Source organism: Rhineura floridana, chromosome 3 (genome assembly GCF_030035675.1).
Source record: "Rhineura floridana isolate rRhiFlo1 chromosome 3, rRhiFlo1.hap2, whole genome shotgun sequence".
Lineage (NCBI taxonomy): Eukaryota > Metazoa > Chordata > Lepidosauria > Squamata > Rhineuridae > Rhineura > Rhineura floridana.
In genome coordinates, this window is record NC_084482.1 from 115,167,718 (window position 1) to 115,183,765 (window position 16,048).

At 39.8% G+C, this 16,048-nt stretch overlaps 1 protein-coding gene, 1 long non-coding RNA gene and 1 other non-coding gene across 6 annotated transcripts in view; 1 reads left to right on the forward strand and 2 right to left on the reverse strand.

Annotated features, from left to right (window-relative positions):
* GRIA1 (glutamate ionotropic receptor AMPA type subunit 1) overlaps positions 1 to 16,048 on the forward strand; it is a 307,786-nt gene that overhangs the window by 253,262 nt on the left and 38,476 nt on the right. The window lies entirely within an intron of this gene.
* Positions 6,484 to 6,602, reverse strand: LOC133382579 (5S ribosomal RNA). Its single transcript, XR_009761990.1, has one exon. It is a non-coding gene; the product is annotated as a 5S ribosomal RNA (ribosomal RNA).
* LOC133382264 (uncharacterized) lies at positions 8,121 to 11,070 on the reverse strand. Its single transcript, XR_009761879.1, has 3 exons — positions 10,991 to 11,070; positions 8,755 to 8,937; positions 8,121 to 8,190 (listed from the first exon to the last, which is right to left on the reverse strand). It is a non-coding gene; the product is annotated as an uncharacterized LOC133382264 (long non-coding RNA).

Here is a 16,048-nt window from a genome sequence, read left to right on the forward strand (position 1 = left end):
CACACAGAATGATTGTAATGAAATACACCCGACTGAAGCGTGGTATCGATCACTTTGCATTATTTTTCCCTGTAACTGAACTACAAATAATGATGTCTACAAGATACAGTTGAATAAAAGTGCTATCTATCTGGTCTGTGGATGGCATTCTGCATTTACATCTATCCTTCCCTTGTCAACTTGTACTCATCAGAACATTAATCTCTCCATACAAAGTTAAATTCTTTGTGGCCAGAAACATATACTAGAGATTTCCTTCCACTGATGTCTCTCCACTCTGTAAGGCAGAGCTCCTAGGAGAAAATAGGGTGCTATCAGGCATCCTGAATTCTATTCTGTGTGAATGGCCTCTTCATCAGACCATGAAGCAAAGTTAGTACCAACCCATGCGCGGGTTAAGATACATCGCACCAGAGGTACCACCACTCTTTTGTTTGAATCAGTTTCTTGTTAAAGACAGTGTGAGATGCTGGCAGGGAGAGAGAAAGGGTGAGTGACCAGCAACAAAGGAGGATAGAATTTTAAAGAATCTTTAATAATGGTAAAAGAAAATATTATTCAACACTGCATGATAAGCTGCATCAGCCACTATTCCCTCTTCTGTGAAAGATCTAGGAGCCCTTGCCCTTTTCAGGAAGGAGGAAAAATACATAGCAGGGTGGTCATGGTAGTGGAGGAGGAGGATTGGATCCCATGTTGTAGTTTAAATGTAGGTTCTAGAGTTGAAAAGGTTGAAGACTATCAGAGTGATTCATCCCCTCCTTAAACCCTGCAGCACAGCTGTTGGACTTTATGGGCTCCCTCGTATGTTAATCAGTGAAATTAGCTTATTTTCCCCATCCTTTTGTGCTTTTCTATGGTCTCTTCTTCAGGGCTGTCAGTATGCAAAAGGAAGTTCCCACCATTATTGATTTTCCTTACCAATAGCATTTCTAACCTATGGCTCTCCCAGCCCAAGAGCAGCTTTTACTTTTGACATCCACAACTGACATAGCATCTATGCATGCATTTTTAGTCAGGTGCCCATAATATCCAAATGCACTATAGAAGAATAGACCCCAACTTAAAAACAAAACAAAAAAGTCTAAGGGCACTTCCAGATGACCTGTTTATTGATTTATTTTGCAGGGAGATTAGACAATGCTGGCTATTTATTGAACATTCATTGTGGGGAGGTGAGATGATGTTGCATCAACCAGGTGACTTCTCAGTGCCTTTTCCAGTCATTTCCCTTATTGCAAAAAGTGTGGGGTTTTGCTTTGCGTTGTTTGAAGTGGGCTTCTTGCACAAGACTGCCAAATCCATTTTAATTACACAACCTGAATGTTCTGATATGTCATTGAATGCCACTCAAAAATAACACTTGTTACTAGCCATGGTGGCCATAAGCCTATGAGTATACAAGCTGTTGCACTCAGATTCTGCTTGCTAGCTTCCCATAGGTATTTGATGGGCTACTGTGAGAACAGGATGCTGGACTAGATGGGCCATTGGCCTGATCCTGCAGGACTCCCATGTTCTTAGGTTAATTGTCTGGAAGCACCCAAAGTCTCATATGGTAGAAAGAGTTATGGAGCTTCAAGCATTGAACATGTAGCCAGAGGGAGAAGTGCTACCCCCTTTTTTTGTCATGTTCTGTCACAAGCAAAACCTTTTCTTCTAGTGAGAAAATATAATTGCTCTTTGTTTTGTTTTATTTAAAATACTTAACTTCTGCCGGTGAGATGGAGTTTGGAGCAGAAGGGTTGCAGCACCCTAACAATCTCTGGAAATTTTGTAGTTCTGAAACACATTTTTAAAGGAGGCTGGGTAGTGTCTTACCATAGAAACAGCTCCTTAGAGAGCCAGTGCAGTAACAACTGAAGAAGCCATTGTACTCTCCAGCCAGTAAGCATTCCATAGCAACCAAGATGCTGCCAAGAGGAGCTACAGGAGACTAGAATAGGATTTCCTGTTCATATGTAGGGAGGCCAGAAGTGCATTTAGAGGCTGACTAAGGTGACCCCAGGGGTGTAATCATCTGGGGTCTCAGGGGATCTTTGATCCCTTACTTTTTGGGGGAGCAGGGTTCCTGTGTCTCCAGCAACCTACAAGCCAATCAGCATGAAAGGGGAGTGTATTGGTCACTGAGAAGTGTCTTCTAACGTGTTTCTTTGTCCTTTCCTGCTGATTGGAGCCAATCAGAGTGAGAGGAAGTGAATCAACCACTAAGAAGACTCTTCTCAGTAGCTAACACTGTCCCTGTTCATGCTTATTGGCTCTTAAGGATGTTGTGAGAGAAGGCATTAACAAGGATCTCTTTCTCAACCCAGCAGGAAAAGGGGGTGGGGGCATGGCTGTGACAATCATGAAGGGACCCTGCACGTCTGAATTTGCCACTACACTTCTGGGTGGCCCTGTCTCCTACTTTACAGAACACAGCCCTCTACTTGAAGGACTCAGAGGACAGTCCTCTATTTGAAGGACTGTTCAGTCCAAGTCCAGTTTAAAGATAAAGATGGGAGAGCAAGGCTACTGAAGTTGCCCACCAACGATCAGAACCTAGAGAGCAGACTGAACAAGTTGCACACAGGTCACCCATTCACAGTCTTCTCTATTGTGGTGATGTGTTGCATTTCCGTTTGTTTCTGTGCAAATTTTATGCAGATGTGTGTCATCTCTCTCTCTCTCTCATTTAGTGATGCATTTTCTCTGTTTTGCAAATGTTCATTTTACGGCTGATTGCCACAGAGCTGCAAGACCCACATTTTTTTAAAAAAATTGACAAACATCTGTTTAGGTCTCATCCACACCATACATTTAAAAGCACTCAGAATTATTAGGAGATGCCTCCCAGAGCTACAGTTCCCAGGACCCTTAACAAACTACATTTCTCATGATTCTTTAGGGGAAACTGTGGCTGTTAAAATGGTGTAAGAATGCTTTAAATGTATTGTGTGGATGTGACCTTAAACTAACAACAGGTTTAGGCAACTTTTGACTCTGGCCTATGAATTTTTCAGGATATGTAGCTGTCATGTCTGAAGTTTCTTTTAACCCAAAGGTTAAACATAACCAAATGTCAGATTCTTACATGTAAAATTAGGATAGTTGCAAACTCTTTAGGGCTGCTGAAAATGCTGTAATATGACTGAAATCAAAACTGGAATTTCTCCACCCCCAACAAGATGCTCACGTAATACATGTTTGCATACCCTATTCCTTGATGACTTCAGTGAGAACTAATTCCCAGAAAGTGCTGCATGTCTGGATACAAATTCTTCTTAGCTATGAAGAATCTAGAGGGCTGTAGCAAGGGAGCAGACGAACCACACATGCCACCCTGAATTCCTTGGCAGAAGGATGAAAAGTAAATTATATTTAGCTTTTATATGGATATGTCCCTTTTCCCTCCCTGCCACAATCAGAGCACCACCAACAAGGAGGCAACTGTGATGGTTACTGCAGCTGCAACAAATAGGACCCCGAGGCAGGACCTTCTTCATTTCCATCCTTGAACCTCCTTCTCTGTCCACAGAGAAGATCTTCAACATCTTATGGACCCTAGACTTCCGGGAAGGGTGACTTCGCTTGTGCCTGCTTTTGAGACGGGCTCCCGCCTCAAAAGAAGCTTATTCAGATATAAATCAGTCAGAACATTTTTTTTTTGACTGATGAAATTTCTCCCGGGCAGGCAGAAACGTAGAGATCAACCTCAAAAGCCTGTTTTTGTTGGGAGGACTGGATTTCATTAATTTATGAGAAAAGGTCCAGCCAGCAATGCCGGATGGACTTCCGAACAAGCTCTATCTGATTAATGCGATACGTTTATCTTTTCTTCAAAGAGAAAACAGACTAACAGGCAAGCACCCTTCTTTCTATTATTTTTTTTACTTGGTTTAAATTGTTGCAGCAAAAAGAGATTTGTCAAATGAATCAGCTTTAAAGAACTTCTGGGTGAGCTATAACTCTTCTCTGTTATTCACGAAATTAACAGCTTATCTCTGTTTCTATTGCAAAAAGCTGTCCTAGAAGTGCATTCTAAAGATATAAACAGAAGAGGGATTTCTATTCCGAGGAACATTATATTGTCTGGGACTATTTTCTTTTTGGTCTATTTTATTTTGACGAATCTGCTTCTTCACGACGCCACTAACTGTTTTGATGCTGGGAACTAAATTTGTTTTGTATTCTTGAACATAGAGAGATAAGGCAGGCTGCTCTGTTTATACTGTGATGTCATCAAGCCTGGAATATTAACCCAATTGTTGCTGAAATAAGAAGTGGTTCTTCTTTATTTTTGTTTTGTTTTGTTTTCGTGGTTTTAAAAATGGCAATCAAGAAAGTGGCTGAGAATCTGGAAGTAATTATGTTTCAGAAAATAATGGATGAGATTGAGATAACGAAACAAACCCTGCGACAGGGCAGTAAGGAGCTGAAAATTGAACTGAGCAAAATGACGCAGGAGCTTAAAGAAATAGGGGATCCTGTAAGAGAGGAGAATGAGATCAGAGATGAGAAAAGAAAAAATAAAGGGAAGATACAAGCCCTGGAGATTGGAACAAATGTGGAATTGGAAAAAGATCTGGAGTTTATGGATATTAGAAATAAAATCTACTGTTTGGAATTTAACGTTATCTCTGAAGAAATTAATGAAGATATTAGAGATAAAGTTATCAATGGCTTGGATAATCTTCTGGACTGGAATGACGTGATGGAGCTTGATATAGAGAAAATCTATGGAATTAACTGCAGCCATGTGACAATGGAAAAACTCTCAAGAGATGAGCCAGTGCATTTTGTAAAAAAGAAGAACAGAGATATGACTTTACAACAATATTTCAGCAACTTATTCAGAATTGATGGCAAGAAAATATTTGGGATAGAGGAAATTCCCATCAGACTCTTATTATATGACTATGGTTATAACAGCAAGATTATTATGGAATACTGATAATGGAAGATTGGACACTGAAATTACTGGACTTAACAGGACTATTGAAGATGGAAGATGGAATTAATATGGATAATGGAATAATGGCTATTGAAATTATTGGACCTAACAGATTTTGATGAGATGGATTAATCGATATGTTTATTTGGACTATGGTTATGACAATAAGATTATTATTATTATTAACGAGATGGATTAATCGACATGTTTATTAGGAGAAAAATTGATAGATATATTTCTTAAAGAATTGAAACCTCTCTTTGACTTTTTGTGGAAAGAATAAAGTAATGTTTATGAGATTTGATGATTAATTAAGATAACTACTGGAGGAAAGTGATTTTATAATATAATTTAAGAGACAGGATTGTTATATATTGTAGACCTATAACTGATTTGATCTGCGACAAATGGGAAGTCAACATTTTATTTTTTTGTTTAATCATTTTTGTTTTGTTTTGTTTTTTGTCTTTGAATGTTTTATGATTTTGTTTTGTATGTTTTATGAAAATTTGAATAAAAATTATTGTAAAAAAAAAAAAATCTTATGGACCCTGGGATACCCTCCCAGGGTCCATAGGCTTGTGCCCTTATCGCTGCTTTAATCATTATTGAATTTTACATTTATTTTATTTCTTGTAAGCCAGTTTGAAAATTTTGCTACAGGCAGCCTATAAATATTGTATGAAATAAATAATGTATTTCCTTGTGTGATCACAGTTCGCCAAAAATTACTTCAGTAACAGTTATTTTGATATTAAAATAATAGAAGAGCTTTCATCTGAAAATGGGAATTATGTCCACATAATTGGCTAATAGCATATTACCTATTCAAAACTGACAAGTATTTTGAATTGTAGTATCACCACCTAATACCTTGTCTTGGCTAGTAATACATATTGAAAGGAAAAAATGGAAATTGAATTTCAGTCTGAAAGATTGTGAAATGTAATTAGCAATTTGCTTGAAAAATTGATTTCAGAAACAAAATTGCAGATATGTATGGGAAGAATTTTTAAAAAATAAGATTAATTTTTAAAAAAAACTGTTGCCTGTTTTCTCATCACCGACACCACACCCAAAATTGGATTTTGGCTTGAAGCATGTGGGGGGACAGAGAGAGAGAGATAAACGAGCAGACATGTAATCACTTTTCTTTTAATCTTTCCTGCCAAAGTTGTGATCTCTAGATGTGATGACAGTGCAAGTGAAGTTTCTGTAAATGGTTTGTTCTATTTAGGCTACAAACGGCAACCAGTCAAATGACTCATAAGTGTTTCTAAGGTTCATTTGCTTCAGAATATAAGGAACCACACAGATTAAAAAAAAAGTCCAGGTGGTTGCAATAGTGCCTTTCATAAACTCCACTATCACTGGTCACTAAACTGCACTGAAGAGAACTGCTCTGAAGAGAATTGCTTAGTCAGCCTTTGTTGTTGTTTTATGCCTTCAAGTTGATTACAACTTATGGTGACCCTATGAATCTTTTGGATATATCATAGGGTTTTCATGGTAAGAGGTATTCAGAGGTGGTTTACCATTGCCTTTCTCTAAGCCTACGGCACCCAGTATTCCCAGGTGGTCTCCCATCCAAGTACTAACCAGGCCTGACCCTGCTTAGCTTCCGAGATCAGACGGGATTGGATGTGTTCAGGGTAGTATGGCCGTAGGCTTTATCAGCCTTCGGATTCCTGAAACCTGGGGGGGGGGGAATTTATGTTGCCTTTTCTTTCAGGCCCAACATATGTGAACATATATGTTTACACATGCATATCCTGTGATTTCATGTCACCACTTGAGAGAACCCAGTTTTCAGTGGACAAATGTGGAAAAAAGTGCTCTGAAAACTTTATGGCACATGGTAAGAACAGGGCTTCCCCACCTATAATGAAAGGGCCAGGATTATGTTTTGAAAGCGCATGATGCAGCAACGTTGCGCAAGCTAAGCAGGTATGGGTCTGTCTTCCTGAGAACTCCATGATCAATGTTTGAGTTCCATTGAAGAAAGTGCAGGGGAAGCTCTGTTGATGGTGCCGTCATTGGGTGCTCCCCAGTTGGTATCAATCCATGGCAGAGCCTTCTCGTTGGCATTATTATTTCAATTTATATCCCGCCCTTTCTCCCAAAGAAGCCTAAGGTAACAAATACATTAATAGCATTAAAAACATTCTAAAAACAGTTTAAAACAACCACATTATCTCAGCTAATGATTTCAAGGTTGCCAGGAAAAGTGTCATTCAGCCATCAAATACCTGGGTAAACAAGAATCTTTTTAATTCCTCCTGAAAGTCGGTAATGACAGAGACGGAAACCCCTCACCAAGGAGGATATTGCACAAATTGGGAACCATCACTGAAAAGACCCTGTCATAGGTTAGTGCCAATTGGGCAGCCCCCAGTGGCAGCACCACCAACAAGGCCTCATACAGCCCAAGATGGCTGATATAAGGGAAGGCACTTTTAGATATTTGGGTCCCAAGCCATTTAGGGCTTTATATGTTAGTACCAATACTTTGAATTGGGCCTGGTAGCTCACTGGAAGCCAGTCCAGCACTTTCAGGACCAGTGACACATGGTCCCATTGAGCATCCCCACTTACCAGGCTACCATCTTCAAGGGCAGCTCTACATACAGTGCATTACAATAGTCCAGCTGGTCACCAAAGCATGGACAAGGCTTTCCTGGTGCAGAAACTGCTATAGCTGGTAAACCAGCCCTGCTGGGCATAAGCACTCCTGGTCCCAGGAGCCACTTGAAGCTCCATTGACAAGTTGCAATCCAAGAATCCTCCTAGACTATGAATTTGTTCCTATGGGGTAGTGTAATGCCTCCCAGAACAGGTTGCACACCTAATTTGATTACTGAAAGATACTATTCTTTGAAATTATTAGTGGTGAGGGAATGTGACTGCTTTACATGTTTTAGACGTTCTTAAAGTGTTTAAATATTTTAGATGTTCCTTAAAGTGTATTTTATGTGTATAAATGTGTATTTTATGTTACTTTGTAATTGTATTGGTTTCCACATGGGTATTTGCCACCTTGGCTCCTTTGGCAGGAAGGGTGGGGTAGAAATAAATAAAATAAAAACAAAGATAACAATAAGAACTAAACGCTATGTAAGTATTGCTCACCCAACATGTTTTATAGCAGAAATACATGATCAGGAGAATCACATGGTATAGCTTTTCCTGGGCTTTTAACATTTTTGACTGCAGCCGGTGGTGGGTTTTGCATCTTTTCATGCTTTCCTTTATGTTCCCTGCACATATAAGAGTAGCATGTTAACAGACAAGAGTTCTAGCATATTTTTAATATGGAAGTATATTCAAATACGGTGTCTGAAATGCACAGTTCAGGTTGAATTGCACCATCTGATTCTCCTGATCATGTATTTCAGCTGCTCGTCAGACTGGTAATCTTTGTCCATTAGTGCTCTCATAGCAAAAGATCAACCTGTGTGTACTAACTGGAAACCCTTTATATTAATGCATTTTATATGGTTGCCAGATGCCCCTTACTTTACATAGGCTGCTCCTTATATTGTCCCAGATAGTACAATGTGGAGTACATTCTGTTTCATTAGCTATCCTAAGTTGGCAGGTCTACATACTCATGGGTGTAGAGGGAGAAACTATAAAAATTGAGATCAGGAGGAAATGAAATGGGGAAAAATACATACTGTGAAAGTTATGATAAAGCTTAAATGGAGAATGAGAGGGTGAATGACAATTGGACCAGATCTCTCACATGTGTGTGTGTGCGATCTTTTTATGTTAATCTGATTAAGAAACCTCAAAAAGGAATTCTAACATTTGCCTATTACCCCAGGAGAGTTGCTGCTTATGCTCATATCCAAAGATGGAGCCTCTGTTGTTCAGTAGTAGGGCTGATGCTCCATACTTTGATCTTCAGATAAAATACCCCATTGGCAGTGCAAAATGGATAGCATCTTCCATTAAAAGGCTTCAGAATCTTGTGCAAATACTAGTCCATTCTTCCAGTAGCCCTGATGAAATGGAACAGAAAGAAGGGGAAGCCTGACATGCAAATTATGATTGAGAGGAAGATGATGAATATTAATTTTAAATAATCTAAAAGAAGTGCATGAAACAACAGAGACCTATCCTGCCTTGGCTTGAGTAACATTACAAGTCCTGAGAGGAAAAGCAGGATAGATATGGATAAGTAGCTGGCACCTGAAAAGTGTGTCTTTGTCTAGTAGACTAATGATTCCATTCACAAAGTCAGTACACTTAACCAAAGAATTGTTACCCTAAGCAATCTATTTTAGTAGTTTCACCTGCCATGAGCATACTCTACCTGCAGCTCTTGTTAATGAAGCACATAAATCCAAGGCCAACTAAATCAATCCTCCTTGTTGGAAAGGATTTAGAAAAGGTCCAAAATTCTTCTTCCCACCACCACACCCTTTCAGTGTTCCATCTAGCCCCGTGGAAATGTCATAGGATCCAGTAGTCAAGTGAACAGTTCTTATGTGTCGATTCCCATGAAAACCAAGATGATGCAGATAATACCATCACAGAAGACGTTCTAGATTGTTTTTAATACTCAAAATACAACACAAATAAAATTGAACTGAATATTTCTCACAATACAAAATCAGGTGAGGGGTGAGTGGGAGAAAGCTTTTAATACCAGTTGCTTCCATATCATAATGCTTAATAGGCCAGGAGATTTATTTAGTCCCTGGTAGGCCCCCGTACATCAGTAATGGGGACCCTGAGGCCCTCCAGATGATGTTAGACTCCATTTCTCGTCAGCCTCAGCCAGCATGGCCAATACGCATGGATAGGTATGGGGGAGAAATTAGATTTGGTTCACCTTTAAAGCCAAATCTATCAAATTTGCACTTTCCAAAACAAAATGAGAACTGAAACACATCCATCCTTCAAAATTTGCAGTAATCTGAATGTTGCAATGTAGTTTGCAAAAATGCATGTATGTTAGGTAAAAGTGTGAATAAAAATGAATATATAAAGTATTTGTGAAAATAAATGCATTTAAATGTGATATAATGCAAAATGCATTGTATTGGAATAATTCCTTGCAAAGATGTGTACAGTAGTGAGAACTGCATAAAAATGCTGAAGAATTTTCATGAGGATTAAAAAAATTGCCAACCGCTGTAGAAATGTGGAGAGCTGAATTAAAGAATGGAAAAATGAGAAACAGAGAGAAATTGACAGATGCTTCCGTCCCTTCTCAGGGATGATGGGAGCTGTCGTCCAACAACACATGGCGGGCCACAGGTTCCCCATTCTTGCCATGCATGTTTGGTGAGGTCCATTTTGCTTGATGAATCATATGCTGCACAAGTCTCGGCTGGTGTCAAGATTGGATGTGGGAATAAAATGAGAGATAGATTACCCCCATGTACGTTGCGCTGAGCTCCTTGTAGGAAGGATGGATGGAAATGCAGAAAATAAAAAAAAACTGTATTGGATCTACACAAAGGCTTTTTTTTACCCTAGTAGATTCTAGTTAAGTGTCCTGTCTGAGGCTCATAAACAGTGAATGCCATTTTAGGATTAAAAATCCAAGGTTGTGCCTTCTCTCTCTTTGCTTGGATTACTAAACAGACTCTTGCTGTCAAAAATGCTAATTGGGCTTTCATGAGGGGGGAAAAAGATGTGTAAATCTTCTTTCGGCTGCAGTTTGAAGCTGCTGTACATTCCAAAACACTAGGGGAGGGGGAATGAGACGTCTGAACATCTGACTAACAGTAAATGGTGTAATCCATTCCTGTCTAACCATGAAAATTCATCTTGATGAAAGCTTTCACATAGAGAACAGAAATGGAAGAAAACAATGATCTGAAAATACTGAGGTGTCTGGGGTCATTAACATTAGGAGAGAGCGGTAAGTAAACCATGAAATTTAATTAAACTCACACAGACAGGAGTCCAATCACAACGCCGAATGGATCAGAGGTCTTCTGCGTTGCAATGGAGACATGATTCAACCTATTCTAATTGTGGTCCTAACTTCAGATTAATCAGGGAGAGCAGCTTATTCATTAGTTCCTACGTAGTTATTACCTGTTTAAAAGATAAATGATACCAAGGCTTCTTGTGGTTGCATACTTTTCTTATCAGCCTCCTGGGTCTTCACAGCAGCTTGATCTGCAGATGTTAGCAGCTGATGATGAGGTTTATCTGTGCTCCATAAAAAGTTCCACCTGCAGAACAAGCTGCAGTTAAAGGCACAGGAGCCTGCCAAGCCAGTAAACCTCCCACTGCCCCCAAGCTGTCATGATGTCATAGAGTGATAGAGGGGGCAAGGTGAGATGGCAAGTTACATGGCAGCCATGGCCTGGGCCTCAGTAGCTGCGGCCTGAGCAATAAGCCTGGTGGGAAGCCAGTGGTGGCGGTTGCTGCAACTGCAGCCTGGGCAGGAGGCCAGTGAACATAAGAAGAGCCTGCCAGATCAGGCCAGTGGCCCATCCAGTCCAGCATCCTGTTCTCACAGTGGCCAGCCAGATGGCCATGGAAAGCCCACAAGCAGGACCTGGGTGCTACAGTGCTGTCCCCTCCTTCAGCTTCCAATAACTGGTTTTCAGAAGTATACTGCCTCTGACTATGGAGGCAGACCATCATGGCTAGTAGCCATTGATAACCCTATCAGTCATGAATTTGTTTAATCTTCTTTTAAAATCATCCATGTTGGTGGCCATCACTGCTTCTTGTGGGAGCGAATTCCACCGTTTTACTATGCACCACAGTTTAACTATGGTGATAGTGGCAGGAGCAGCTCAGAGGCTAGGTGGAAGGATGGGCTGCAGGATTGGTGACCCATGTTGGGGAAAGGGGGAAGTTTTGGCAACCTGTGGTGGGGTAGGGGGAGCTTTGGGGACCTATGGGAGAGAAGGCAGGAGGGCTTTGATGACAGGTGGGGTTGATGAGCAAAGCAAGCAGGGGCAGAACCCCTAGTCATTATATATTGCATTTAGATTCTGCCTTACTTCCAAGGAACTCAAGGTGGTATAAATGTTTCTTCCCCTCTTCATTTTATTCTCACAACAATCCAGTGAGGTTGGTTAGTCTGAGAGGCAGTGACCAGCCCAAGGTCTCTCAGTGAACTTCATGGCTGAGTGGGGATTTGAACCCTGGTCTTTACATCTTTAAATGTTTTGTGTGGTGCCAGGGTAGTTGTGGAAAGCCTGGACTTATTGGGAGGGGCAATAGCTCAGTGGTGGAGCATATAGTTTGCCCGCAGAGGGTTTCTGGTATCCCTGGTTTCAAGGATCAGGTAGCAGGTGATGGGAAAGACATTTCTGCCTGAGACTGTGAAGATGCTGCTTCTGCTGACACCAGAGTCGACAATACTGAGCTATCTATTGAACAAATAGCCTGACCTAGTATGTCATTGCATTTTTGAGAGCATGATCTGCAGGTAGGTGATTCAGCAGCCAGGTTCAGAATGACAAACAGCCTAGAAATCCATGTATGCTGCTTTTGGTCCCATGGAAGAAAGGTGTAGTCTGTGTGAAAATAAAGCAGTACAAGCAGCTCCTCATCTTGTGAACAAATGCTTACCAGCTTAGAGAGTCATGACATTATTACATTTGTATCCCACCTTTCCTCCAAGGAGCTCAAGTCAACGTACATAGTTTTCCCTCCCTCCCTCCGCCCCCTACATTTTACCCTCACAATTCCATGAGATAGGTTAGGCTGAGAGACAGTGAGGGACCCAAAGTCACCCGTTGAGGGTTCATGGCTTGAGTGGCGATTTGAACCTGGGTCTCTCCAATCCTAGTTCTTTTATGCCATTGATGTGCATGGTACTTTATGGAGTATAAGCAGACAGATCCTTGCCCCGAAGAGCTTGCAATCTAAAATTCAGATAGGAAACAACAAACAAAGGGGAGGTAGGGCTTACTTGAATTAAGGCATGGGAACAGGTAGATTCTAAATGAGGTTCAAGAGTAATAGCAGTGTTACAATCATAAATGACAACTCTTTCTCCCTCCGAAAAAACGATCCAGCCAGTTTTTGAATTAAGACTGGCGTTCCAGTATGGTCTTAACACTTCAGCTTGCAAGTAAAAGCATCTTTAGTTGCATTTGAATTTGTGCCTTATGGCAGACTTCCATGGCTCCTCAGGATTTTTAGATCCATATTGAAAAATGGTAACTGTGCTACCCCTACAGTCTGAATGGTAGGGACAGTGGAACCAACTTGTGGGGGGAGTGTTGACATCTTTTGAATTGCAACTTACCCCCAGGGTATTCTGCCCCAGGACAAGAGGTTGTAACAGTTGTAACATTTGGTACATTCAGTTCCATAATAATTGGATAGATCAAAAGGAAGCATGCTGTATGTTTAGAAGTGGATTTCGTTCCAGTTCTGGAGAGGGGAAACTGCTGGTGCATTTTCTTCTCTCCATTTTGCATAAATTCACTCTGTGACAAATATGTCAGTTGATGAAATAAGCCTTTATTAAAAATGAATTGAACAACAAATCTAGGAAATCTTCCCTAAGCAGCCACAGCTTTATAACACCAGATTTGCCTTTCTAATTAAAATGATGTCACTTTTAAGTGTAATTCTCCACACGAAACAAGTTCTAGGGAGAGCGGAAGGTGGAGCGAGCAGTGGTGAGAGGCCCAAGAAGTTGCTCAAACAATTTTCAAAGAGATTTATTTTGAATATTTCATGATGATCGTATTCATCTTTCCGTCTTAAGTGTGTTGGGCAGGCGAATTGGTGCCTTTGGTAATAAGGTGTCAAAGTAAATGCAAAGTACTGTTAGTTTCCGTTACCTTCAGCAGAGGATAAGATCAAACAGCAAGTTGTCTGATATGTGAGGTTGCATTTTGTTTTTTTAAAAAATGAGAGATTAGCAGATACAGTTCCTTCTTTGTCATGCAAAGAATAAATCCATTAATTTAACCAAAACAAGAGGCCCTGGCATAATTTATGAATGGGGCATTTCCATCCCTCCCTTCCTCTTATATAAAAATGATGTCTAAGTAGGTATGGGGAAGAGAGTAGAGTGATTGTTTGGCCAAGGGCTCTAGATTTCTGCATTGCAAGGAGCAATCTGCATCTGAAAATGTAAACATTCCTACTTGCTTCAAAACAAAATCCAGTGCAGGTGAGCAACTTACCAAATGGGTATGTGCACACTTAGTCACTTATATTTATTTATTATTTGATATAAATCCTGCCCTTCCTCCCAGCAGGAGCCCAGGGCTGCAAACAAAATTTATTTATTTATTTATTTTTATTTAATTTAATTTATATACCGCCCTAAGCCCGAAGCTCTCTGGGCGGTGTACATGAAAATAAAAACAAGTACAATATATAAATACAATAAGTACAAAAAGCACTAAAAACACTTTAAAACATCATAAAAATATATTTTAAAATACATTTTTGAAAAAAACTTTAAAAACATTTTTAAAAAAAGCTTTGAAGACATCTTTAAAAAAAGTTTAAAAACATATTGTTAAAAAAAGTTTAAAAACATTAATAAGCAATTCCAACACAGACGCAGACTGGGATAAGGTCTCAATCTAAAAGCCTTGTTGAAAGAGGAAGGTCTTCAATAGGCACCGAAAAGATAACAGAGAAGGCACCTGTCTAATATATTCACTTATATATATATATATATATATATATATATATATATATATATATATATATATATATATACACACACACACACACATACATATATATACATACATACATATATATATATATATACATATATATGTGTGTATGTTTATGTATACATATATATATATTATATATATATTATATATATATATTATATTCACCCTGATAAGTAAGAGTCTTAGTGTGTAATTCAGTGCTAGGTTTGAGCCGTAAGCCTTGGGATGGCACATTGGAGGAGCTAGCGAGAGAAACTGTCATATATTGTATTGCTTGAGTAAGTAATGTGGAATGATGTTTGCTACTACTAGCTTCCTCTTTGTCTGTTCCTATTTTCTGTGTGCCAAAGCAAGTATACAGAGAGCTCCTGCCTGGTACCTGCCCTCAGTATACACACATGCTTAATAAGTGTGCTGTGCTAAAGGAAACACATATAGTATGGCCTTTATTAGTAGCTTAACATACACATTTTAGCTACTGATAACATTTATTTCCATGTGCGTCAAAAATTTCACATACAGATTTCTGCAGTTTAAGCACAAGAATAGAGCAGGCCATTTTCCTCATCAGCTAGCAGCCCTGTTCTATATAGATTTCTGTTTTAATTAGGACTGCTATTGTTCCCTCCCCCCCACTTTTTCATCTGCAAGATAAGCAAAACAAAATTCAACTGGTGAATCCTTGTGTAGCTTTGAGGTAATACAGTGGGGAAAGTTTCACCTGTTGATTTTTTCCCCGTAGTCGACACAGATACAAAAGTGATGGCATCCCCAGTTCCTGTTGCTTTAGATAAACCAAAAAGAGCTGAAGAAAAGAGTTGCCAACAGGCCAGCATCATCTGCCTTTTATCGCAGTTTGATCTGTAGAAATCATCAAGTGAAGCTTTTCATCACATGGAGATAATACTAGAGCTCAGGGCCATCTGGTGAAGCTGAATGTTGGAAGACTCAGGACAGACCAAAAAAAGTATTTCTTCACACAGCATTAAAATATGGAATTCACTCCCACAAAGTGCAGGGATGGCCACCACCTTGGATAGCTTTTAAAGAGGATTGGATTTATGGAGGATAAGGTTGTCAATAGCTACTAGCCATGATGGCTGTGTTCTACCTCCACTTTCTGGGAATCACAAAGTAGGGAGAGTTCTGTTGCACTAAGATCTTGCTTGTGGGCTTCTCCTAGAGATCTGATTAACCACTGTGAGAATGGCTCCTCTTATAGGAATTATGTGCTAAGTTTGGCAGATGTAACACGCATACACATGAATCCACGATGTGTGTTAACCTACTAGAGTTCCAAATGCACCCTCAAGAGCATCGCAGGACCTTTTGCTGGAATTAAAACCCGCCCCTTGCTCTGTGTGTATGATTCCACTATCAGCATACTCCCAAGAACAATACACAATGATAAGGGTTGGTTTATTGAAAGAGGAAACAGGAAAAATGTAGCATTCAATTTACATTATACGGGCAATGT